Source organism: Protopterus annectens, chromosome 1.part2 (assembly GCF_019279795.1).
Source record: "Protopterus annectens isolate FY-2018-M chromosome 1.part2, PAN1.0, whole genome shotgun sequence".
Taxonomy (NCBI): Eukaryota; Metazoa; Chordata; order Ceratodontiformes; family Protopteridae; genus Protopterus; species Protopterus annectens.
Genome location: NC_056727.1, coordinates 800325499 through 800352266, shown reverse-complemented (window position 1 = coordinate 800352266; position 26768 = coordinate 800325499).

The window sequence follows — 26768 nt, the reverse complement described above, 5'->3', positions numbered from 1 at the left end:
TGTTGTCATACACTGAGTAAGTTGCTGGTGTGACAGGATAGTCTGCAACATACCCTTAGTCAGGAATATGAAGTTAGAAACACAAATGGCTGTAGCCATGTACTGATAGCACTCAACACACACACTGCCAGTGATATATCTGACACAAGACCTGCGTGGTGGACAGACAAAACATAAGAGGCACACCTCTGGTCATCATGTGAAAAGACTCACAGTTAAGAGCCATGCAGACAGACTGCATTCCATGTTAAACTAGTATGTGCAGACAAACCCTGTACCATACAATGCATATAACAATACTGCTTACACTCTGTTTGTAGTTCTGGAACCTTATACAAATATGTAACTGGCCTGACTCTGCAAGTCCTCTTGTAAGAGGTATTGCTACCTGCTGTCTGTAACACTGCTGCTCACACACAGGAAGGATGTCCACCATACAGGAAAGGTAAAGTGACCACGCCCACATGATGTAGGTATTTATAGTAGTGAGTTGCCATGACAGTGGTAATTGGAAGTACTACACAGCATGCTGCATGCAGGTAGCAAGTGGAGGACACTGGTGCAGAGGCCATCACCTGATCATGTGCATCACCTACAAAATCCATGCTGCAATCTATTCAAAGCAGCTCAATCCATTTATTGGACAGAGATCAAGATAGAGAGACAGAGAGAGAGCATGAAAGCCAAAAGCAAAGCATGTAATTGAATGTAGTACTTGGTCCATAATAATGGGATAGATGATGTGGAATGATTTATATGTGCCATCAGGTGTTGTAGTTGCAATGATGTCCAGCTGAACAACTGCTATGGACAATAGTGTCTGTCCCTGTGAGTAGTGGGCCATACCCTTCAACTGTGCAGATCGGGTCTATATCAGATCATCAAAGTATTAAAACTTTGAATGTTCTGATATCGAACACTATTCAACGAATGCTAAGAATAGTGAAGCTGCAGATCAGTGAATTCTTTCCTTGGGAAAGAATTCGGTTGGCCATTTCTGTGGCTTTGCTATTCTTAATGCTGTGGTGGAAAGTTACGGGTTGGGTTCAGGTAAGTGTGCAATTGTTTGCACGTTAGGGTTAGGGGCGGGTTAAGTGAGTTAGGGTTAGGGCGCGGGGTTAGGTGAGTGTACGATAGTGACGGACCTTAGGGTTAGGGTTTGGGTTAAGGTAAGTGGGTAGATAGTAGTGTATGTTTAGTTTAGTGTAGCATTAGATGTAGGAATTTAAGTGTATGTGTGTGGTTGCTGTTTGTTTGATGTGCTTGTGTTGTGTGTATGTGTTTCGGAGCAGCAAATTTTTTCCATGGGAAAAAATTTGCTGTTGTGAATGTTCAATATTTTTATGTTTAGATGTTTTGGGGCCGATTAAATAGCGTTCGCTATTTTCATCTTTTGATAACGTGATATAAATGCTGCAGATCAGCACTGACTGACAAGATGTATGCCATTATAGTGTGCGCTGTGTAATGGAAAACATGTACATTACTGTGGCCAATAGCTGGTGGTGGAAGTAATGCCATTATGATGGACATGTGGGTTCCAGAGCCCACCACTTAAAGGACACTCAAGTTAACGTGTAATGCAGCATGCAGAAATGCTATAGGTGTGTAATGGGCTTACCTGCAATCTGTCCCTATATATACCCCCTAATGTTAGGCTGTGTCCACATGTGGCACCTGTCTGTGTTATAGCAAGGCAGAACAGTGCAGCTGTGCAGGAAGGAGAGTTAGAGAGTGTGGACCTGATGTCTGAATGCACCCTACATATATATATGTATATATATACATGTATGTCTATAGATATACAGACACCTATATGTATTTATATGTATATGTATATATATATATATATATATATATATATATATATATAAATATAAACATATATATATATATATATATATCTACAACTCATAATATATATCTACACATATAGAGATATATATGTGTATGTCTACATATATACAAACATACACACACGCACACACACACACACACACACACACACACACACACACACACACACACACACACACACACACACACACACACACACACACACACACATGTAACTAAAATCCTGTCATTGCAAAATGTGCCCACAGAGATGAACATAATGGTGGGACAAATGGCCTACAGTAGGGACATGTGTGAAACATCACCCTTATACAGTGCTACAACAGTGTATATATCAGTATTACAATGGCAACTGTTACAGATCTACACTACGGCATATCATAATACTGCGGTCCACAACCCTTACAACCTGCAATGTGATCCCAACATGAGCAATGAGTGTGTAATATGGAATCGTAGGTTAGGGCAGCAGATATGAGGGAATACATACCGTCACAAACACTGGAAGCATATGTGGGCACACACTCCAGATAAAAAGTAGTGGAAGCAGCTGCTGAGGTACTGACTGCATACATTTGTCATGGAAATGTACCATCCAGCAAGTACACATCCCCAGTGTTACACCAAGTATTGGTCTGCTGTCCCAAGATGTTTGGCCATCAAATGTGCACACTTACCTGAAAAAGAGGCAGCCATGGCTTGCACACATCTTACATGACATGGCTTGGGCCCCATATCCAACAGGTAGCACCCAAAAGCTGGACATGAAGCCATACCTCACCACTGCATATACCATGGCAAACAGTGCAGACAGTCATTTATGTGGTAAGGATGTATGGGACAGGAATGATGTAGGAAATAGTCCTCCCCTTTGGCAAAAACAAAGTGCCCACAAATTACCACATAGGTGGTAATCCATTAAGTAGAGAAGAAGTAATTAGGGACCTGGGGACCTAAGTTGATAGCAATCTCTCATTTGACAACCACGTGGCCAAAGTGGTTAGAAAAACATTTTATATAGCCCACCTAATCATGAAGGGATTCACATCTAGATCAGGGGAGGTCATCGTGCCTCTTTACTCATCCCTCATCAGGCCCATAATTGAGTACAATGCCCCTTTTGGGATATACCTTACCAGACACCTGCAGCAACTGGAAAGACCCCAAAAGTACCTTACCAAGAGGATCATAGGGCTCAAACAGATGCCATATGCTGCCCGGTTAAAGAAACTCCAGCTCTACTCAGTGGCATACCGCCTGCTCTGAGGCGATCTGTGCCTGACGTATAAAGCCATGTCCAACCCGGAATTAATGGACATGCTGCACCTCAGAAAATCCATATCCCATCGAGCTACACGCTTGAGAGACTTGAACCTCAGCACTGAAATAAATAGGACATGCTGGAGGGACAGATTCATAACCCAGAGGCTCCCTTCACTCTGGAATAAAATCCCAATCCAGGTTAGGCAGAGTCCTCACTGATTCTCATCAAGAGGAATCTTGATGAGTGGATGGGAGATCATAGGTTTACCAGTATCACTTCTGTGTCACTGTTAGACAGAGGCACAGTATACTAACCTCGAAAAAGGGCATAGCAAAATTAATTTAAAATGGGTGGCGAAAGCCAAACACACTCTGGCTAGGCTTATAAATGCCCTAGGGCAGATAGCCTAATATGAACCTATGAACCTATGAACCTATGAAATAAACAGATGGCTGTCCAAGACAGATGATGTCACATGTAGAAAACTGGTCATGTGGACTGCCTAGTAACATGCCACAACACTGAGGGGGTTGCAGGAATGTCTAGTAAGTACTGGATGTGCAGTACCCCTGTCAGCAATTGCCTGGACTCTGCAAACATGTGGCCTATGGGTAAGGGTAATCAGATGTGACAGTTGTACCACAGGAAACATCAGCTAGGCCTCTCTACAGGTAGCATACACATAACAGAAGAGGTCCCCAAAAAGCATGCATTGCAGTGTGTACTGGTGTACCAATACCACGTTGTAAACCTACAGACAGTATCATGTACGATACACGTGCTGCACAAACAACACCTCACCCCACCTAAGGCCCACCATCCCTATCTGTACCCTTCTGGTGCCAGTGTACACCTGTATGTTTGCCATTCACTAGCTGGGACTAGGCTGTTACATGTGGTGTTCAGTGTTTGGGACACTGCAAACTGACACATGTGTAGACTATAGTTGTCAAGCATCTGCAAAAAGGCTGAAAGTGGGAAGGGGTGTCATCATGACACAACAGTGCACGGCAGCAGGGATCCAAAGGATGCTACAAATGGCTGTATCTGCACACAGGGTCAGCAACTGTGGCAGATGTAACTCTGACTCCACAGCAATAATGACGGCAGTGTGTGAACTCCAAGGGATGTGCATATGAGTTGACCTTGTGATCATGCAGAGTTGGGGGAAATGTGAAGGGCATACTGACCATATACTGGCAAATGCAGATGTCCCATGCTATTATACCCGTGCTAGGAATAGTGACTGCTGTAGTACACATAACAGTAGGTGCAACAAGCCATCATGATAAGGGCGTGCACACATATGCACCCACAAAATGTATGCATCTCAATCAGCATCAGCACAACTAACACATTTGTTTGACACTGCAATTGATTGTACAGGACATATGTCACATATCAGGCTCCTGTAATGTTAACATATACAGTAATGTGGTCCCATGGCATATCAAGGAAGAGGGAATCATATCAATAAGGGTGTGTACACTCCCCATAGCCATGGTAAAGTTTATTGGTTGTCAGTGTAATAAAACCGTATTGGTCATAAATGCACTGCTGATAATGACATCTGCAAATCAGACATCAGGCATTCACAAATGACATCTGTCCATATATCAACCCAGGTATGTGCCGGAAAAACACATAGTGGCTGTGAGCATTAGAGCAGACATAACTAACACAGTAATACACATTCAGCAGTGGTGTGTACACCTGTAAGGTATGGTGCACAGTACATGGCAGGGTGCTGAACAGGTGCACAGCAATACTGTGTACATGGGTGCAGTGTTTTCCAGGGGAAGTGGCATCACCTACTGACACAGCCCATGCATCACACACATGTATACTCTTGTTAGCATGGATTAACTATAGCTGCACTGCATGCTGTTGAGTACTATATGTTATGCATGTTGACAGATGGGTAATGGGAGGTGTGCTATCTTTGTGCAACCTCACCTGCAAGTGTGTGCGTGTGTGTGTGTGTGTGTGTGTGTGTGTGTGTGTGTGTGTGTGTGTGTGTGTGTGTGTGTGCACGCACGTGTGTGTGTGTGTGTGTGTGTGTGTGTGTGTGGAGGGCTCGGGGGTTATTTTGTCTGTAGGTGCAATCTGGTGGAGTGGAGGGGGTTGATGCATATAGGACATGTGTGTGTATGTGTGTGTGCATGTTTGTGTGGGTGTTCATGTATGCACAAGTTATATTGTGGGTTTGTAAATACATCAGTACTTCCCTTTGGAATCATGCAGTAGATGGACATGGACTGACACATGAGACACCAGGAATACTTGTCTGGTATGTAATCTCAGGACAGCCAATAGTATAATAGGGTCTGTAGCATGGAACATGCATTGGGAGGGAAACTAGACACCAGGTATACTGTTAAAATTGCAATTAGCAGAAAGGTGAAAGACTACTCACATATGCAGCTCTACAGATGCATTGGGGAATTACTAAACAACGCCAGTAAGTGTATCCAAATATTACTGTTGTCCACATAATAAGTTGATTGAGCAACAGATCTTGCATCTACTGAGCAATAGTTACGTATGATACTCCAATGTGTGACATTATTGAATGACCGTAGTAGCCCTTAATGTATGGGGGCCATGCAACAATGTTCGGACATCCCCAGGGTGAACATTGGATGATAGCAGTGAGTCCTTGTAAAACCTACTCCAATCAAGTCAAAGAGGTAATGGAGTAACAGGTCATGTTTTGTGATCACTTGTCTAGGCAATTAGAAGAATGATGCATTAATGATTGGTATTAATGAGTGTAAGTTTCCAAGTGTGATGCAGGATGGGGAACATACGTGAATAAACTTGGGACAGTCTGTAAACTCAGGGACAGGTAGGTATTATGGTGGAATGTCAGGGTGTGTGTGTGTGTGTGTGTGTGTGTGTGTGTGTGTGTGTGTGTGTGTGTGTGTGTGTGTGTGTGTGTGTGTGTGTGTGTGTGTGCGTGCACTGTTAAGCAATGAAGTACAGATCTTAAAGTGCATTTTATGTTTGCCCCTCACAGGTGGCGAGGTGGGTCAGGGTCCCTCCTGCATGCAATCTGATGTTGGTGTCCATACAGACACTGAAAATGATGATAGGTGTGTTGAGGCACAGGCGGGGTTGTCAGAGGCCAAAACTGCACCATTATTTGACATCCCCCTGTTATCCACTCCATCCCTGCACACAGTCACAGTGCCTATAGATACCCCATGACCAGTGGCCATAGCAGAGGGACAGTTGGTGGTTGGTAGGAGTGCACAAGACAGTGTGGTATCTATGGCTGCTGTGTCTGGACACAGCAGCCATAGCCAGATGTCCAGACAGTGTACCACATAGGCAGATGTACTAGAGTGCTCATGGGAGGGCCACTGGTCATCATGCTGCTGGCAGAAGTGCCACATCTGGTACCACCAGATGCATGTTTCAGGCTATCATGGAGGTGCAGGCACATATGGAACAGTACACCAGACAAGGTCTGAGGCTGCAGAGGGCTGCTTTTTCATCTGTAAGTGACAAGTTCCGTGATCTTGCAGGTGTCCTCTATGATTATACAGAGGTCATGGATAGATGGTTGGGTGTGATGGTGGGCCGCATTGGATTTTCCGTGCTAGAGCATGTGGTGGGAGTGATGTGATGGCCACGTGGACGTAGGCCAGCAACACCAACATCTGGCGGTCAAAGTGGTTGTACAAGGACACAGATTCACTCCCGTAGTGGGAGTACCAACCCCAGCACTCCAGGGGGAGCGCTGTCCACACCACACAGCAGGCCACATGCACATGGCCCTGGCAAGTCCCAGGAGGGACCTGGTTCCAGCAGACATATGTCATCATCAGGGAAGAGTAGAATATCGAGGCTTGTACCTGGGTATGCCCATGGAACCCCTGGAAGGCACAGTTCTCATGTCCGTGGCTGGAGGCGTTGAACTGCACACCCTGCCAGGTATGTTCTGCAGCTGTCCAAGAAACACCTATACCAGCAACATGGCAGAACTGTGTACATGCATACCCACACACAATACAAACACACCTAGGGCAACCCCATACCTAAACACACCACATCACCATGGCCATATCAGTAACGTACACCCCTCACTCACACACATGGTGTCAAATATATGGCCCACCCTAGGTCTCTGGCAAACCAACAACATACCCCGTGCATATGATGATACCTGTGCCACATCCCTGTCATCCATAACGTCGATGCAGGGGCAGGCTTATATGGTTCTGAATCACACGGTGACTGTACTACAGTGTGCCAATGTACTGCTGTGTAACATGTTGTCAGCAGTAATGTTTAATGATTACATGTCAGGTAGTGTAGCTGTCCAGACATGATGCATTATAGCTGTTAGTAACACTGAGTGATTGTGGTTTCTGTAATGTTATCCATCTGTGTTGTAGGTGTACATGTGTCAGCAGGAGTATGGTTTGATGTCATATCTCACAAGGGGTATGGCACTGTGGTGACACCATAGTTGTGCCATATCCTGGTTACAGTTGAACACATGTCACAGGTATGTATAAGAGTTACTGCCTGTGCCACATGGACAGATGACCCCCTGGAACATATAAATTCAGCAACCTGAAGTAGATCTCTCCACATACACGCATTCTTACTTGACAACACTGGGACTAGACCCCTACCTAGGTATGTAGTGCTACTGATGTGTATGTCTTTAATTGCGCACACCACACAGCATTTAGAATGAGATGTGTTCTAGGTTACATGTTACATGCAGAACATCCCCAGGTAGGTACAGTATGGTAATGGGGGATCTAATGGTTGTATATGGACAATACATAATGTGACATACCATCATGTACATATTAAAAAACACATAACAGTCAGACACACATCCGAGAGACCTGGGTCTATCAGTGCTAACTAACTTGTCAGCGTGTCCAATGTGTTACAGATAGGCTGCACACAGCACATGCATAATTGGGCTGGATAGTGTTATCAGTTACCTGTATGGTTGATGGTGACAGTGGTCACCACACAGTGGTACATGGGACATGTACCAGGGGTACCATGATGTAATGACTGTATACCCAGCACCCACATCCCATTGTGGATATTGTGCACACTGGAACCCATGATGACACTCTGGCATACCCACCATCACACATTGACCAGGATTGCAATACAACCCCTTGTCCATCTCAAGAGTGCTACTACAGGGATATGGATCTAATGCACATGCCACAGGCATAGTAGGGTGATGCATTGTTATGCCTCTCCTATGGACAGCAAGACCACTACCCTAATACTGTGTGGCAATGCATATTGTAATGAGTATGTGGCTTCAGAATGCTGTACCCTACATATATACACACATGCACACATACACACACTTGCCAGAACTCAGTGGGTTTCCCATGCCTATCAACCCATTTGTACAATAGTGTTGTGCTGGTACTGCAAGGCTCAGGTAGCCCTTAGGGAGAGGAGCATAACAAGGTCCATGTAATGTCTGGTACAGCAGCAGCCACATCTAACTATGGCAATGGGTGTTGCAGTGGGTGTGAAGGGCCTCAGGGTATTCCCATATACAGGTGTACTAACACACACACACACTGATATCCTCAGTAATGCACACATACACATTTGTCAGTACTGGGGTGCATCACTGCAGGTGTTCATAGGTGTGTACCTGGCTATTGTCCATGGAGAGATGGGAAGTGTAGGGTATGTGTGCACAGTGGTATCATGTCACCTGCCATGTGCCAGCAGGCAATCTATCTACAGACACCACTATGGTGACCCTCAGGGTGAGAGTGACATACATCAGCCAATCCTCTGGGTGCCTCCTGAAAATGGCCGGTGAGGTGCTCCAGTTGACATTTATGCAACATGTATTACATAACATGGTTAGTGTCTGTCTTGGAGACCTGTACCCAAGCATGTTCTGTTGACTGTGGTAGTGTAGTGGAGGTATCCGTGGCATGTGGTGCATACAGGGTGTTGTGTCCTATCTGTGCCAGTTATAACACAGCTGGGCAGACATGTCAGTGTCAGTCAAGCATAGGTTGCCTGTGCATATCCAAGTTGGATACCTGACATCTGCACATCTGTACAGGGACTGACAGACATCATCTCACCTACTAGCTATGCAGTAGGATGAATGTGTTGACAGATAGACGTCTGACACTGATAGGTATGCCATTATTACATGACATCCCTCACTGACATGTGCTATACAGACAGTAGTCTACAGTTAATTTCTACATGTCAGATCATTATCCAGTAGGAAATATAAAATGTATCACAGCCCATACACCAGGAACACAACAGTGAGGACTCAGAGTCCATCTATACATGGAGTGTTTGTTGCCAGTACTACAATTAGCAATCTACTCTTGCTTGGGAAAGAACTGTCAACAGTAGTAACCTCATGATACACTACATGCCAGTGTGACTCCACATAACCTGGGATACTACCTTTGTGTGTAACATATTCACATGGATAGGAGTGTTGTACAGGTCATATATACTCATGTGTCCCAGACAGGAGACTCACACCCCTTGCTACTGTAATGACAGCACATAGACGCATGTTATGTACATGGCATTACATACACCTATTACTGATGTCATTACCCTGCTATGTTATCAGACTGGGATGTGAGCACAGGTTACCAGGGCTGAGCCATGCTTAGCAGGTGTCAGCATTGCTGCAATATAACAGCTAAGCAGATTTGCACACTGGTAAGTGAAGCCTACATGGTGTAAGCACCCGCACGTTTAACCATAGCTTAGCACTGCTTAGCTTCTGGCAAATCCACGCAAATATGATCAAATGTGCTTAAAGCTGCTCAAAACTGCCTTAACCACTCTGTATCCAACAGCCCTTGTTCTGCCCACCAACAAAATAAACAACCCTTGCAGCTCTTGAACCCAGGACTTTATACATGATAGCCACAACAGTTAACCACTATGCCATAACAGCGGTGAAGACAGCTGTTGTTTTTCCAATACATCTGTCAGTAGACATATTGAATAGTATTGAACAATTGCTGTGACTTGTCTACTTGTACATGCACATATATATTTATATATATGTATTTATACACATCCGTATAGTGCATCATATATATGGCCATTTATAGATCTCTCTCTCTCTCTCTCTCTATATATATATATATATATATATATATATATATATATATATATATATATATGTGTGTGTGTGTGTGTGTGTGTGTGTGTGTGTGTGTGTGTGTGTGTGTGTGTGTGCATGTGTGCGTGTGTATGTACATCATATATGTACACATATATCTATTTATATTGATATATATGTAAATATCTATAATTATATGTGGATATATATCTATAAATCTGTATATGTGTAGACAGATGTAGATGTGTATATGTATATATATATATATATATATATATATATATAGATATATATATATATATATATATATATATATATATGTGTGTGTGTGTGTGTGTTACCATATGTCCACAACATGGAGTAGAGTCATACCTTAGCACCAAGAGTTTCAACCTCTTTGTGCAAGGGGATGTCATGTATGTATAGCAGGTATATATATATATATATATATATATATATATATATATATATATATATATATATATATATATATATATGTGTAGACTGTTGCTACAGTAACAGGGTTTGTCTTAACACACGTGTGTGGGAGGTCACATCTGCTATTGACATGTATGCCATCAGTTACTGACAGACATCCTAAGGACATCATAGTACAGTACCACTGATAACACAGTAATGATCCTCTGGGCTACAGCAGAGATATGACTGATATATGTGGATAGACTAGCACACTCTGGTCAGTCCAGAGGTATACACAGATCCCCTTAGTGCAAGACATCTGGACCAAACCTGACAATGTGGATGTTAACAGCCATGTATATGGGTATATCATGTAAATACTGGACTACATATGCCCACACAGTTTAAGCATTCACACACTCCTGTCTCTTCCGACACATAATAACTGGTGGTGCAGAGGTCACATGGCCACATACTACCCTGAAGTTAGTGACATACATCTGTACAGCATCCCACAGCTTTGTCATAAATACACAACAGTTATGGTGGCCTGGCAGCAGTACATCTTGCAAATATCTGGACATAACATCACACTGGGAAATTACACTAAGATGCTAGGCATGTAACAAAGCACTGTGGAAAGTACAGGTAGACTGCCACAATACTGACCTACATTTCACATGGGGGAATACACATGCACCTGCAAATATAGCAGGCTCTACAGGCATGTCACAGCGCTGAGTAACAGACACCTGTGCAAAAGTGCATACCCACAACTAATGTGAATACAGCCACAGCCACATATGGTACGCAAGCTTAATATTACACTATATGAACTGTCTGATCAACACCATCCTCATATGTGCCACTCACATGCTAACCCTACATATACTGGGTCATGATACAGTGTAGTTGAATGCCTATCTGTGGTATGGGACACATGTGTTTGGCCCTACAAACATGTGAGCTGATAGGGTATCATACACTGGAGCAGCATGTAACATCAGATAGAGCAGGACCAAGAACAATGACATCTACCACAGTCTGTACACAGGCCAAGGTACGTTTTGGCAATACACATATGATCGACAATCACCATAAGTACACAGGCCCCACTACTGTACACACAACCACAGAATGCCCAGGTTATGTCCTCAGAATTAACCCCTACTTTACAAAACATGTCTAGCAGTCTGATATCTGACTGACTTGTTATCAGTTATGATGTCAATGCATAATGGTGTACAGAACATATGCAACTCTAACTGCATGACATATGTACAAAGGTTGATAGACTTGTGGCTGGAGCCACAAACACTGGGCCAATATTGGCATGTTGCTGTGATATCCTCATACATTTACTGTTGTAACAGGTTTTGTTGTGACATATGTCCTATGAGGGATATGAAGTCAGTAACTCTCATGGCTGTCACCATGTACTGACTGCAATCCTCAGACTATGCTTCTGCAGTTCTAAGATAGGTGAACTGTGAGTAACACAAGACACATAAGACTCCAAACACTGGCCAGTCTGCAGATAACCCTACAGGTGGGTGTTTCCTTAAACACATAACACTGTCATGACAGGTATTAAATCATGTAGACCAGCCATATCCACACAAACCCTGTTAAACCAACATTACTCCAAAGGCAGAAGAGCAACACTTACATTCTGTAGTCATGTCTGGAACATTCCCCTCCTGTTTGTTGGCCTGTCTCCACAGTGTATGTTGTTAGAGGTATATCCCACTACCATCTGTGATGCTGTTTGCCAAACACTGACATGAAGTCCTGCTCTCAGTGAATAAAAAGGGCAACACCCACATGATGTTCCTAGTTATAGGAGTATGTTTCCATGCAATTGGGTATGGGAATGTCACCACAGCTGTCCCACATGCAATCATCTAGTGGGGGACTGCAATACATGCAGTGTCCATCAGGTGATCATAAGCATCCCTTACCAAACACAAGCTGATGCCTAAGCAAAGCAGATGTACTTCTCCACATCCACCAAAGAGGGACTGAGAGAGATGGACAGAGACAAAGTAAGACAGGGAAGGGGCGGGAGAGTAAAACCTAAGCATGTTTGTGTCACACACTTACTAGTACAGCGTTTCAACCCCCTGCCTAACTATGTATTGCTATCACATGTCTATGCAGTTTGTGCATGTGCCATAGAGTTTATATGTTGGGGAGCTGTCCAAAGGTATATTCAGTGGTGAGTGACATCCACAACAGTGATAAAGGAGGGATAAGGTAGGTGTAGTAGACATGCCTGTCCACATGAACAGGTGTCAAGGTTGACACAGCCACACTCTCTCAGGGACTCACACACATTATCACAATTGGCAGGGTCAGGCTTAGACTTCCTAATAGCTAGTCTGCCACAATACAGTAAAACACAGGTATCATATGCACCACAGGGAATATCAGGATGATACATGGGCAAAGGGTATGCCAGGGTTTCTGAAATCAGAAGGCATGCTTCAGTAGGCCAGTGGGAGGTGTAGTGAGAGTGAATGGCATCCAAATCAGTATACTCCACATGCACACAGACACAGGTTGTCATTACTGACATGCATGGGTGCATTGCTTCACAGGTGTGTAGTGGTTGATTGTGCCAGAAGGCTGTACAAGGCTAGATAAAGGGTATACCTTGGCATCAGGTGACATGACAATGGTCTGCTGTGTGGCTCAGGGTTGTAGTGTCTGGATTGGCCCACACAGGTGGGTATTGTATACACCATCCAGTCATCTGGGTTACTATTGTGGGTGGCCAGTGCTGTGCAATGCTTGCCATGTATGTGTTCTACAGTCCATGACATGGACGGTGTCTGGGATATGCACACATCCCACATGCATGTTCTGTGACGTGTGGAAGTATACCTGGAGTGTCTGGGGCATGGTGTGTACACAGATTGTTATCATCAGATATGCCATTCCTGGCCTCATGTGGTGAGAACTGGCAATGGACACCAGGTTGACCCTCTATCTGCATTGACAGCATGACACAGGTATTCCCTGGTGTCAGTGGCATCTGTCTATACAGGGCATGTGTATAATGCATGGTATATCTTTTGTAGTTTACATCTGCTGGCTCTACAGTTGTTGAAGGCGTCCAGTGAGGAACATAGTGAAGGAGGACTGTATGCAATTATGTACCTATTGTAGGGATGGGACAGGGTGTCGTGCCCTGTGTAGTCCACTGCAATCACACCATGGTTACTATCTGTGGCCAATATGCAGGAAACTACCAACATTGTGGTTGTTGCCTAGCCGAGTGTGTTTGTGTATGAGTCATGGGCTGAGAGTGTTCTCTGGATAATACAATGGTTGCCTATATTGTTTGCCAGGCCTTGATGTCATATGTAGGGGTATGGATTGTTTACCCCAGCCTCTCTGATGTTTGACATATGTTATCCTTGTAAGGTGGACATTGTGACATATAATAGGCCCACCATATAAGAAATTTGCAAAACCCGCTCCACAATGAGTCCAGTTGTTACACACTCACAGCCTCCTCCACACAGGATATGAATGACAAACACAGACACACACCAAGTCTCACAGTTGCCATGTCTGGGATTAGAAGTCCTACTTAACTAGTATATCACACTACAGAATTACGCAGTTATAGCACACGTCATGAAGATTAGTGGGCTACTCCTTCCCCAAAGGTGCATTTCAAAGTGAATGACATCAGCAGGCTTGCCAAAGAAGGACAATTGAGGTTGTAGTGACTGTGAATGGCTTCAAAAGCATTGGTCTCTACACAGACAAACAAGCAATCACACTTGCCATGTCTGGGAATAGAGCTCCTACCTAACTAGTATATCACACTACAGCATTACGCAGTTATAGGAAGTGCCACAAAGATTACTGGGCTACTCTTTCCCCAAAGGTGTATTTCAAAGTGAATGACATCAGCAACCTTGCCAAGGTTGGGCAATGGAAAGTGTAGTTCATAGGTTCATAGGTTCATACGTTGATACTAGGCTATCGGCCTTAGGGGCTATACATGCCTAGACATGACAATTCCCTGGCTATGACTTCCCACAATAGTTACTTCCCTGTACCCCTGTCTAGCATGGCAGCAGACATGATCCCCCCGGGTAAATTTCTTATCTCCCATCCAATCATCCAGGCTCCTTTTAAAGAGGGCCAAAGAGGCACTCTGCTTGACATGTATGGGCAGTCTATTCCAGATTCTGTGGAGTCTCTGGGTCAGAAACACATCCCTCCAGCATGTTTTGTTCATTGTGATGACAAGATTTGGATCCCTGGCACATGTGGCTGTGAGGGTTTGGAATTCTTTAAGTGTAGCATGTCCAACAGCTGTGGCTTTCCATGGCATGGTATGTTAAGCAGAGATCACCTCTGAGAACACAATACGTGACAGAGTATAGTTGGATGATTTTCACACAGTCAGCATAGGGCATCTGGTTTAGGCCAGTGATTCATTTCATGAGGTATGTCTGCAGCCTCTCTAATTGTAGCAGATGTCTTGTGCGGTACATATATAACGTGTCATTGTAGTTTGTACTGGGTCTACTGAGAGATGCCTACAGTGGAACAATGGCCTCATTTTTCTGGATGTAAAGCCTTTAGTGGGAGGTGTGGCACTAGGTGAGTTTCCTGACTGTTGTCATGATGTGGTTATCAAAGGTGAGACCACTGTCCACCTGTGTGTCTAACTCTGTTATCACACTTTAAGTGTTTAGTGCACTGCCACCTATGTGGTACTTCACAGGTACATGTCCCTTCCCAATGGGGATAACTATATATTTCTTGGCATTGATCTTGAGGCCATGACTCAGGCATCAAGCATGTCTTTCTGTAAGGCCCTTCTGTAGAATACCCACATAATGTGAAGATTCAATATTGGCTCCCAGTGTGCAGTCATCTATGACCTTTGCCAGTGTCCCTTACTGTTGGACTGTACTTCAGAGCAGTAGATGTGGGATAAATGTAGCGCCATACAGTGGGCATGAAGCCTGAGGTGTGGCTATGGTTAGACATGGCACGTAGGTGAGGTGTCAGTTCAGGTTGTAGCTCATGTAGTACACAGCCCAGGATGTTGACTGGTCCCATGGCTGCTGTTGTCATAGCTCTGGAGAGTGTGGTTTTTACCTATGTGGCCATTATTACTGGAATATAGCAATCTTTACATATTGAGATGGACCCTTTTGGGGTGGGAAGGGGGTTGCAGTTGACACTGAATAGAACAGCAAGGGTATTGGCAATATCCCTGGGAGCAGTATATTTAATACCATCCTGTTGTAGCTCAGAGCAGTTCTGAGCATTGCAATTTAGGTTCCTCACATAGCTGTGAAACAGCTTGCAGTTGTCTTTGACATCTTTAGCTATATTATGTTTGTAACTAGCTTTGGTGGATGTTATAAGGGATCTCTGCCTCTTACTGTAGCTGGTAAGGGAGTATTTTGCATCCTGGAAATTCCCCAGTTTCTGCAACAGTTTCCTCCTTTTGTTGTACAGTATGTTTATGGCAGGCAGCCACCACACTGGCTTCCTTTTCTTGGTGGGGAGCATCTTGGTTCTATATTGGATGGCATGATTCATGCATGAGTGGATGTGCTCATACAGTGCCTTCATGTATGATTCAGCAGTTGTCCTTTCAGTTCCCATCTGCATGGGTGTTATGACGTTAGTGACATCTGACATGTGTAGCATGACATTGGCTTTGGAGATGTATGATACAGAGGTTTCCTTACTGGGGTGAGGGGGGGGATGATGATGATAAGGGTGATTAGCTCATGGGTAGACTTGACCACCAATGGGGTGACCATAGATGTGGAGCATTGATTTCCCATGTTGGTAATGACCAGGTCTAGGATATTTGAGCCCCTGGTGGGACTATGGGTTACTTGATCCAGGGCATTGGGAATTATGACTTCCAAGAAATGTTGGGCACACGTGTTGGTACATAAGTAGTTTTCCCAGTTAATGGCAGGGTAGTGTAAGTCAGCCAGTATTAGGGTGTTTGCTTGTATCATAATAATTCACAATATGTTTCAAAAGCTGTAGTGAGTATCATGAGGAATGGTGGGGGATCTGTAGCAAGCTATACAATTTGGAATGCAGTCTAACCTATGGTAAATTGCACCAGGGGTATTTCAGACACATTATGTTAGACAAGTAGCCTGGTTGTGTGAATATCCTTGGTGAATATGGACACTCCTCCACCTTTATTGTTTTGATCCTGGTTTGGTGGCCAACAGGTGTGGTTAGAGCTGTACCTGGTATTGCATGGGTGATCTCTGGAGCCTTGGATCAGGTATCTGTTACTGCAAAGTTATCAATGTTCTCCATGTTTAGGTGTGTAGTGACTGTGAATGGCCAAAAAAAATTGTTCGCTACACACACACAGTTGCCATGTCTGGCAATAGAACTCCTCTCTAATTAATATATCACACTACAGCATTACACAGTTATAGGACACACCATGGAGATTACTCAGCTACTCTTTCCCCAAAGGTGTATTTCAAAGTGAATGACATCAGCAGGCCTGCCAAAGTAGGGCATTTGAAATTGTAGTGAGTGTGACTGACCTAAAAAGCATTGATCCCTTCACAGAAAAACAAACACACAAACTTTTACACTTGCCATGTCTGGGAATTGAACTCCTACCTAACTAATTTATCACACTATAGCATTATACAGTTACAGGATGCACTACAGAGATGACAGGGTCACTTTTTCCCCAAAGGTGTATTTCAAAGTGAATGACATCAGCAGCCCTGCCAAAGTAGGGGATTTGAAACTGTAGTAAGTGTGATTGGCCTAAAAAGCATTGATCCCTACACTGACAAATAAACACACACACAAACGTTATACTTGCCATGTCTGGGAATAGAAGTCCTACCTAAATAGTTTCTTGCACTACAGTATTACACAGTTACAGGACACGTTACAGAGATTACTGGACTACTCCTTCCCCAAAGGTGTATTTCAAAGTGAATGACATCACCAGCCCTGCCAAAGTAGGGCATTTGAAATTGTAGTGAATGTGATTGGCCTAAAAAGCAATGATACCTACATAGACAAACATACAAACATTTACACTTGCCATGTCTGGGAATAGAATTCCTACCTAACTAGTATATCACAATACAGTATTTAGCAGTTATAGGACATGCCATGGAGATTACTGGGCTAATCGTATCCCAAAGGTGTATTTCAAAGTGAATGACATCAGCAGCCCTGCCAAAATAAGGCATTTGAAATTGTAGTGAGTGTGGATGGCCTAAAAAGGATTGATCCCTACACAGGCAAACATACGCAATTACCACATCTCAGATTAGAGCTCCTACCTAACTAGTAAATCACACTACAGCATTACGCAGTTATAGGACGCACCATGGAGATTACTGGGCTACTATTTCCCCAAAGGTGTATTTCAAGGTGAAGACATCAGCAGGCTTGCCATAGTAGGGCAATGGGCAGAGGAAGACACACAACACACAAGCACACACAGGTTTATATTCCACAGGTACGTGTATACAACTGCTAGAAGACTACTAACTTGTACAGTCATGTTACACAGTTAGCACAAGCACCATAGACACTATAGTGCTGAGAGATACCAGAGGCAAATATCTATGGTGATTGACATTTGCACATCGTGTGGTTTTAGTCAACTGGATGTGTGCTGGGTGGGACAGACCTCATGATGGGATGCTCTTTGTCACTGTCACTCCCTTCCACACATCTATGTATCTGTATTTTTGGCCTATTATATTGTGTTGTCCTTGGATATATTTGTGCATTCCTATACAATGTGTGTGGCAAAGCATGATTATAGGTTCATAGGTTCATAGGTTGGTACTAGGCTATCCGCTCTAGGGCCTATACAAGCCTAGCCATAACAATTTCCTGGCTATTTCTTCCCACACTATTTACTTCCTTGGACCCCTGTCTAGCAGGGCAACTGACGTGATCCCCGGAGTGAATTTGCTTTTTCCCATCCAATCATCAAGGTTCCTTTTGAAGAGGGCCAAAGAGGCACACTGCTTGACATGTATGGGCAATCTATTACAGATTGACTGGTGTGTACTGAGGAGTGTATGCACTAACATCTGTGACTGTCAGATATGTATGATCCACTGTTTTTGCTGGACATGGTCTTCATTTCTTTGCGTGTGAGCATGCCCAGTATGACCTTTCAGTATTTTGTTGTCTGACATGGCCTTAATTTCTCTATGTGTGGGAGCATGCCCAGTATGACCTTCTGTATTGAATGTGTGAATCCATTCCAGGTAGATTGTACTCCAGTGCAAAAACCACGTAAACCAAATCACTACACAAACCAAGAAATAGCAGAAATGAGCAACGGAGCACAATCACAAGTAAGCTGGTTTATTTTAAAACAATAATGTTAGCAAAAAACACGCTTTTGGCGAGCCCAATGTCTCACCTTCATCAGACAAAAATACAAGCAACTAACATTTTTATATAAAATAGTTTCAATTAAGTAATCAACAATCAATCAACTTTAATTTAATCAGTACTGCATATCAAATGTAAAACATAATGAATCAAATTTTTAAATGTTAAAAAACTTATAAGGTAACTTGTATCAAAGTTAAAAAACTTATAAAACCATAATAATCTTCATGATTACACATTATGTGTATAAATATATATGTATATAAAATACACACTAATTAATGAACTAATTTAATTTTAAAATCCTTATGTATTAACATTTTTATATTAAAGTAATACTAGATGCAAAGTTATCTTAAATACTTAGCTACATAGCCCATAAAAAAAACAGCATTCATCCATTTAATTAATGTACCTAGTTCATTTAAAACAAAGGGCAGAAAATTTCTTTTTTTTATTATTATTTTTATGTATGTATGTGCAAACTAACACATTTATCAACACTATATGTCTACCTTTTTGTAGATAAAAGTTTAAGAACACAGGCAATGAATACATACTCATTTAAACCTGGATGCGTATATGCACATGTGCGTATCTGCCAAACCAATTCATTTATTTCTAAATGAATCTGCCAAGGGCTCCAGTGCAGACTTTTGCGTTTTACACCTACAGCTAGCAAACTGTTTCTGTGGGATGTCTATAGATCGGTTGACAATATGGGGTCAAAATGGGCAAAAGATAGTGGGTTACTGTAGGCAATTGTGTCTGTGTTGCTTCTGCTACATGGTCCTGTTATTAGCAGAGATATTCACACATATGTACTGTTTTACACTGTGATGTTTTATGTCATCAAATACTGTCAGGTATACATATTTGCTTGCTGTGTCCAATATTGTGGTCAGCAGCCTACATATTCTTGCACAATCATGCCATTCTGGAGGGGAAGCTGCAGACACTTACTGCTGGCTCTGTGTAAATGGTTCAGCACCTTGGTACAGAGGTGGCTGAGGATCCCATGCTTGTACATCCATCAGTGTAACAGTGTGGCCATATACTGATGTGGCCATACATCGCAGATTTACAGATTCACACAGGTTACTCAGAGGTAGGGCTCATAATTCTGGACATTACCTCTTCACATTGTGGTTTATGAGTAGGTTTGTAGCCACCCATTTTTGTGTTTGCAGCCAGGGATAGTACGTGCACATGGCTGAGTTTCGGACTTTACACACTCCATGCCGCCCATGCTCCTACCCCCCCTTTATTCTATCCTTTTTCATACATTATGCAAACATTATCTGATATGTTCCCTATAGTTATCACCTCATCCCAGCAGTAATTTGGTATAGGTCCACAGTCCATGCAGTAGGACATGGTGGACATGTTACTGAGATTTGTCCACATGACCTTGCATTTGAGTTCTGTGGACTGTGTTATGTTGTTATTTTGGAGTCCATGACATAACATACATTGGCAGTATGGTTGAGACACAGGCCTTTGGCAGAGGACTGTAGGCCATTTGCTAGTGATGCAGGCCAGCTGTAGCAGGCCATTGCATTCTGTCACTCCTACAGTCCCAGACTGCAATAACTATATTCTCCTGGGGTGATAGGGTAATGTGCAAGGTGTTCATGCCAATACTTTCTGTCATTATTGATCCAGTGGTGTGGATGCTGGCAGGGTGCTGCTTACAGCTAGGGACACACCTGCATGGGACACCTGTTCTGCATGCATGCTGCATTCATTAGCTATTGCCATACAGAGGTGGGGGGTCATATTGTACTCATTCCCAACAGCAGGGATCAGACCAGCGAGGTACCTGTGGGTAGTGGTGGGGTGAGCTGGGTGCATGTGTGCTATGGACTCTACTTGCATTTGACACACAGATATGCATGGGGCATTCCACTTGTGCTGGCTTGTACAGGGACATCAGCTGTTTCTCAAAACTTCATTCCTATGACCTTTGTGGTCTGCCAGTGTTTGGCCAGACGACATCTGTATTCCCTACTACAAGCTCAAATAATGTGCTGCTAACCTATATGTACAATTCCAAGGGTGTCTTCACTTGACAGTTACATATTATACACTGTCTGTCTGGTGTACTTCCTCCTGTGTATTGCTTGTATGTCTGGGCCCACATTCATGCCATGTCCATCTTTCAGATGGTGACACATATTACTTCCAAACATTTACTATGGCTTACTGCTGGAATGTGTTTTGTTGGGAAGCATTGTGTTTGGCACTGCAGTTGTGAGAACTTGGCCCTGTCATCGACAGTACTGGCCAGTGGGAATGGCCACCAGGACAAAGTTCACCATGCATATATGCTGACCAATCTCACACAATATACAACACACACCAACCTAACACACACAGTCCTGCATATTCTACACATGCTACAATCTATCTTGGTACCTTGTCCAGCTCAGGTAATCTGTGCTCCACTGTTACTATACCTACACACACATGTTACTACATTTCTGCATAGGATTGGGGAGCACACCTGACTGTTACTACATTTCTACATAGGACTGGGGTGCACACCTGACTGTTACTGCATTTCTACATAGGATTGGGGGCCACACCTGACTGTTACTACATAGGATTGGGGAGGGGGGCACCCCTGACAGTTAATACATTTCAACATAGGATTGAGAGGGCACACCTGACTGTTACTATATTCCTATATAGGATTGGGGGGCACACCTGACTGCTACTACATTTCTACATAGGAATGAGGGGGCACAACTAACTATTACTACATTTCTACATAGGATTGGGGGGGTGCACCTGACTGTTACTACATTTCTACATAGGATTGGGGGGCACACCCGACTGTTACTACATTTCTACATAGGATTGTGGGGGCACACCTGACACTTGTACACATTTGCTATGACTGTACTGGTATTTCAGGTACTCCATTTCATTCTGTATTCTAACCTATCATGCTGACTAGAGGCATATCAGTGTATTACAGGTCTTAGGTTTGATTGACCTACATTTCAGTTTCTGACTTCTTACTCTTCAGAACTAATATCCCACTGACTGACCTGTTGTAGTCTGTCTGTGTAGGTCTGGGGGGGGGGCTGTTCTTCAAAGCCATCAACCAGGGGGCTTAGCACAGCCTTTGTTTGTGTTTGTCTACACCTGTCCTGCTGGCTGAGACTGTTGTTGGGTATGTGAGCCTCCCTGACTGGCATGTGGGTGTCCTATGGACACCCCAGCACATTTTCTGCAGTGAGTTTTGTCATCTTGTCTAGTACTGGCTACGATGGTGACACCAGTATTTGTTACAGATCTCATGTTGCCATTATAGGTGTCTACTATCTGCTGGCATCCCATTCATCCACCCGATTCCCTTGCATGCTCACATCCATACCATAGATACAAGTAACAACACATACTACTACATTCGCCAATTGGTAGGAAGAGTGACTTACCTTGTTGCTGTGCCAGTATTGAGGATGGTGCTGGAGGGATGACTATGTCAGATGCAAATAGGACACTCCTTATACATGGTTAAGCACAGGTAGTGGCATGCTTGGCATCCCTTTTACTGTATGTGCGGGTCAGAGAAAGGTGTCATTCCCTGGGTTCCTACCATGTCAGTGTATGTGCTATGCGTTGCCTCTTTTCCATGGCCTGAGCATACTGGTCATGCCTCCTTCTGCCTATTGGGACAGGCTCATGTTGTTCCTCCTCCGAGTCACTCTGTGCCTGTTCAAGCCTTGGCAATGGTGAGGGGCTGTGTGGCCCTGCCCCATGCTGTTCTTGCTGCAGCTGTTTCCGCAGGATCATATTGTGTAGCATGGCACATACGATGACAATTTGGGTACATGTAGCTGGTGAGTACTGCAAGGCTCCACCGGATGTGTCCAGGCACCGGAGCCGTGACTTCAGCATCCCGAACACACATTCTATTATGATTCTGGTCTGTGTGTGTGCCTCATTATTGAGTTCTTGTTCAAGTGTGTGTACATTTCTGATGGGTGTCATCAGCCATGGCTCCAGGGCATAACCAGCATCCCCACTAGGAGACTGTAAGGGATGTCCACACTGGCAAATCTCTGGTACAGCTGCATCAGATGCCAGATGTGAGAGTCATGATAGCTTCCAGGGCAGCTAGCACACACGTTCATTATATTGTCCTGGGCATCACACACAACCAGGCAGTTGATGGAGGGGAAGCCCTTGCAGTTGATGTAGACCGTAACTTTCTCTGCTGGTAGTGCTTTGATGTGTATGTGCGTGCAGTCTATAGCACCCACTACCTCAGGGTATTCTTCTATTTGGTGGAAGAAAGGCATATTGCTGGCCAATGCCTCACGGGTGTTGTGGAAATATATGTGCTCACCGGCATGTGCTGACATGGCATCCAGGAACTGGTGAAGTACGCTGGATGCTGATGCCTGTGAAATCCCCAATATATCCCCAGTTGGCCTTTGGAAGGTACCTGTGGCTAGTATTCTTAGGCCTACACATACCTTGGTATCCACTTGGATGGGTTACCCTCTGTTGGTTCTGTGTGTGAGGTGTGGCCGGCACAGCTCAACAATTTGCTGTAGGAGGTCCCTGTCCACCTTATAGCACTCCACTATCTCCAGCTCATGTAGCCCCTGGTAGGTTACCCTGAGTCTGTGCAATCTTCTCCTTCTCCTCACTGTCGGTTGGTCATCAGCATTCTCATCCTCACCACCCTCAGCCTCTTCCACATGTTGATTTATGATAGCTGCTGCATCCCCTATCATTTTTTTGCTTTTGGTTGGTAAAATTTCCCCGCTTGTGTACATCGGTGGTGCAGAGTTTGTGGGAAAAAAACAGAGGGAAAGGTGTTTGCATAGTTTATAGAGTTGTCCTGGGCTGGGCTGCTGCCTGTGTAATTGGCTGATTCTGATAAATTTCACCTGCCAGCTATGCTAGTTCTCCTTGATTACCTTCCTACTGCTGTTTTCCCTTCCCATTGCCTTCCTGTTTAATCCCAGGGGTGCGCCATGGAAACACAGTTCTCAGATGTGTACAGAACTGCTATTTCCTGGTTTACTTTTTTTTTTCTTTAAAACACGGTGCGCGGCGCGCACATCCATTTAGGCAATGTAAAGTGCTCTAGGCAGCCTCAGACACACCCCCATGCTTAGCTCTGTTAAGCTAAGGGCAAACTCGAGCCACAAGGCTCCAGTAAGCTTACAGTATGCCTGACACACCCCTCTATGATGTCAGCTAGCTCTGAGGCTTGCACCATGGTCTTCCTGCACCAACATGGTTGGGTGCAGGCTACCCTTGTGGTGGGATCTAGGATTCAGTATCATTGCCCTCATTTGCATAGGATTTCCTACTAATACCTAGTTACAAGTCCCACACTGAGCCTTCCTCCTTAACAACCACTATTCAATGGCCATGTCATCTTCTGCCTGCCATTGAGTATAATGGCAAAATTGTGATTTTTGGATAGAATGCTTATTTTTTTTTGGCCCGATCTCGTTTGCGCACTACACTTAAACAGCCGAAATCAGCTAAAAAAATGAAAGTTATTTTTTTTGCAACTGTTTTCCATGCCAATAGCCATATATTTGACCATTTGCATGGTTTCTGCATAATATACACCCTTTATTTGTAGCTGTCATGGCTCTGTTTTGTTGTTTGCAGAAATGTACTCGGTTACTAACCAAGTACATTTCTACAGACTACACTAGTCCTGCATGGCCGGCTGCCAGCTTCCTGGATCGGAAATTCACCTCATTTGCATGGTTTTCATCTGCAAATGTGGTAATTTGCATACAGGATCTGTGTCCATGCAGGAATAGTGCAAAAGTGCTCGTGCATGTCCCGGGAGCTTTTTCCTGGATCGTACGGTGGCCATATTGTCTCCAGCAGCTCCTGCACTATTCCTGTACCCCATGCAGAGCTTGCTGAATCCTGGGGATTGCCTCTGCCATGCCATACTAGCTGTGAAATGATATAATGTTGGTTTGTTTTACTTTTATTCATCATCACCAGCAGGTATGCACACTGATTTGTATTTACACTAGTGGATTAAGATTAGTTGCATAGACATCATTTTACACAGTTTACTAAATTTTGCCTTTCTGCTAACTGGCATCAGAACTGCTTCTTCATATTTTCTCTTTACTTATCTCAGGTTGTTCAGTAGTGATTTTATACCAAAAAGTTCATAGTGAATTAAAATGAAAACTGAAAAGTTGTTCATTATCAACATGACATTTAAATTCTTATCCTGAAACTGACAGTTGTAAATAACTTATTCTACAAAGGAAGAGGACCTATTCCTCCATATTACAATAAGTTCATTGCCCTCCTGTCAAGACTATTCTGGTATGGAGGTGGATTTCTGCTACATTAAAGAAAGTAGGGTTCATAGGTTTATAGGTGTGCACTAGGCTAATAGTCCTGGAGCCTTTGCAAGTCTAGCCCACAGAAGTGCCCTGGCATCATGCCGCCTGACTTTAGCTCCCAGTGCTTCTATCAAGTAGAGCCACTAGAGTTATCCCTGAGGTGGACTTTCTCTTACCCATCCACTCATCAAGATTTCTCTTGAAACAGGACAGCGAGGTGCTCTGCTTGACATGTATGGGAAGTCTATTCCAGAACATGGGCAGTCTCTGGGTGAGGAACCTGTCCCTCCAGCATGTTCTGTTGATTGTAGTAATGAGATTGAGGTCTCTGGAGTGTGTGGTGCAGAGCGATTGGGATTTCTTTAGATGTAGCATTTCTAACAGAGCTGGGCCAGACATGGCTTTGTAAGTCATGCAGAGATCGCCTCTAAGTAGGTGATATGAGACAGAGAATAGCCGGAGTCTTTTGAGTCTGTCCATGTAGGACATGTGTTTAATGCCTAGGATCCTCTCTGTGAAGTACTTCTGTGGCCTTTTCAGCTGTTGCATGTGTCTAGTGAGGTACATGCCAAATGGGGCATTGTACTCAATGACTGGTCTAATGAGGGAAGAGTAGAGAGAGATGATGACCTCTTTCCTCCTGGATGCAAAACCTTTGGTAATGAGATGTGCCACATAGAAGGACTTTCTGACCAGAGTGGCAATGTGGTGGTTGAAGGAGAGGTTGCTGTCAACCTGCATCCCCGGATCTCTTATAACGCCTTCAGTGTTCAGTGGGTTCCCATTGACGTGGTAATGGGGTGACGATGCATTTTTTGACGTTAAGCCTAAGGGCATGATTTCAACACCAGTCATTGGTCTCAGTGAGTCCTTTATGTAGGATGTCTGCATCACTTGGGGAGTTTATAATGGCTCCCAGCTTGCAGTCATTTGCAAACTTGGTCAGCCAGAGTACCTTTGTGTTGGCCTGGACTTCTGAGAAGTAGATGCCGAACAGGAGAGGACCCAGGACCAATCCCTGTGGGACTCCACTCGTGACTGTTCAGCAGTCTGACTTAGAGTCTACTACTTTCACACTGTGTGTTCTATCTGTGAGTCAATTTGCAACCCACCTAGTGATATAGGGGTTGATGCCTAGTTTGGTGAGTTTATGAATAATTATAGAGTGAGGAATGGTATCAAAGGCCTTGGCCAGATTGAGGTAGGCTGTATGCACTGCCTTATCTTCATTCACAGCCCTGGTGACTGACTGAAAGAAATCAACCAAGTTGAGCAGGCATGATTTCCGTTTTACAAATCCAAACTTCATGGGGTCCAGTGTTTGGAGATTTCCTATATCTTT